Below are 2,621 nucleotides of genomic sequence, written 5' to 3' on the forward strand. Positions count from 1 at the left end.
TGAACCATTATTCAGCATATTTGCTAGAGAAACCTACAACAAAAAAAATATTGGGTAATAGTTTTTGGTTAAAGCATGGCTTTCATAAAACTATAAAACAAGGCTACTGTTGTACAAACAGCCTTTTGAGGACTGCAACAGATTTCCTGCATTGCTTTACTTTTCCAGCCCATTTGTGTTCTTGTGCCTGTTCCAATCCTTTTAATAAGGATTAACAGGAGATTACTAGAAAAGAGAAACCGTCTTGTGACTTCAACCCTGAGAAGAACTAATAATCACCACTGTTCCCTGGTGCACCTTTTACCATGTAGAAAATGTCTACTTTATTGTGAGTGTCTGTAGGAATGTTGCCATGGATGGGGAAACATCGCCGTCATCACACCAATCCCTTCATACTGCTCTATGACTGATAAAACTCTGAATGTGTGGAACTCTCACCAGCTCAACACCCCAGGGACAACATGTCTGGACGCTGCCTTCTGGCTCAGGTGAGATAGAAAGTAAATCAGGCCGAGGGTAAAACATTTAGTTTTCTCCTTATTGAGAATTTCTCACGATCATACATGCCTGTAATGTATGTTTGGGAAACCAATTTAAGTTTTTAAGCAAAATACTCTGTTCTGAGGATTAAACTGGCACTGTGATGTTGGATATAACGGCCCGTCTTGTAATAAGTTATGAGAAGTCACCACAAAAAACATACAAAACAAACAAACTAAAATGGGGGAGGGGAGGTAGGAAAAAACCTGAAGAATAAGTTTAATGTGAGAACATGGGGCAGATTAAATCTTGATTCTTCTTCTGGCCTGGGGATATATAAATATTCATTCCTATCACTGATTCATATGAATGAATGTATGGTCGTCGTTGAAAGGTACTGTTCCATTGCCTGCTGGTTGTGCACTGATGATGTGCACCCTTTATTCTATTTACAAAGATTGTGACAATTTGAAAAAAAAAAGAGCAAGGTAATCACTAGCTGAAAATGAGCGCTACACTTTAAAACATGATTATTTATCTTTTCCTGTTTTGGTAAACAAAAATTGAATTCCTACTAACTGTTATTGTGTAATTTCGTTGAAGCCATAGATTGAGCACTTTTGCTCAATCAGTGATTTGCATCTACTAATTTGCTTTTGTTTGTACTCTTTGGCACTTCCTCCCCTCTCACAAGGCAAAACCAATTATCTGAATGCAAAGGGGCCCCCAGGAATGCTGGGACATGGCGGTCTGGACCACTCAGAGCAACATGTGTTTATCTCAGGGATTCTTAAATTGGAGGCAATCATTTGCAGTGAGATTAAATATACATATTTCCATCTATCTATCTATCTATTACAGGGATCACAAATTTTGTGTTTGTAAAGAATAACCATTGCAAAAACTAAACTGGCCACATTGCTTTTTGATTTTTGTTTATACAAGTAACACTTTAGTTGAACCCTTGCATAGTATAGTTTGTGTTTAAGCAAGAATATATTGATAATTAATTTAAAAAATTGTTTTTGATGATTTTGATGCATTTTTGTTTCAACTATTTGTAGGTCCTCACCTTTCCAAAGCACCTCCACAAAAAACTAAATATTTGTATGAAGAAGAGTATGACATTTAATTATGAATCAATAACTAATAATCCACTAATTATAAAATATACGATAAGATGAGATGCACATAAACATTTCAGCGTTGTGTATATGTGCAGACTCAACCTGAGTGAAGCCTACGCTTGCTGATTCTGAACGCAGTATAAACCAGAGGGTGAAGCTTTTAAATCATCATGGGTGGAGGAGGAGAGGGGGGGTCAAGGTCATTCTGACTGAGAGTGAGGCTGAACAATGGTGGGATTATCCCTGCGCTGCAGCCTGCACACTAACCCACATCTAATCAGACCTGCTCCCCGTGCAATCAGTGTTTTATACACCACTGATACAGACATCACTTCACTACTCTTCTATTGTTTCATTACTGTAACTGTCTGCCATTAACATCTTAACTAAAAATAAATATCCAGCTCCAACTGACAGATGATTTTCAGCAACATTTGGGCAGAGAAGTTTTAGTTGTGAAACAGCTAGAAGACACTAGACACTAGTTGCACACATCTACTGGGTCAGTTGCGTTGATAAATATTTGCATGCAGGTATACTTTGACCACTTATATAATAGGGAGAATTTCTTTTGTAAGATTATGCTATCAACCAACTGACAATCCTGAGCATTCTGCAGCACTTGTGTTTATTCACATATGACGTGAATGGATTATAGACATTTTTTTATGTGAATGATGGAAGAACAGGAGGTAAACGGTTACAGAAACAGGCCATGAAGTGAAAAGCATCAGACTTATTTATTATTATTATCAGGTAATTGTTTAATAAGTCTGGAGTCTGGATTAAACGTTGGTGTCCAAATCCCATCACACTCTGAGTTTTGAGCAGCATGGGAGGACGTGTGGGAGAGGACAGATGGTGACACACAGTCCCTGTCAGTGTCCTCCTCCTCTTCTTCCTCCTCATCCCTCCCCTTGCAGACTATCTGCTTAATCTGACTGGGTATAGGGGGGGGGGGGGGGGGGCACTGGGAATTCTCCACCATCTCTCTCTCTCTCTCTCTCTCTCTCT

The sequence above is a fragment of the Cynoglossus semilaevis genome, unplaced genomic scaffold (assembly GCF_000523025.1).
Source record: "Cynoglossus semilaevis isolate Cse_v1.0 unplaced genomic scaffold, Cse_v1.0 scaffold1699, whole genome shotgun sequence".
NCBI classification, from domain to species: Eukaryota; Metazoa; Chordata; class Actinopteri; order Pleuronectiformes; family Cynoglossidae; genus Cynoglossus; species Cynoglossus semilaevis.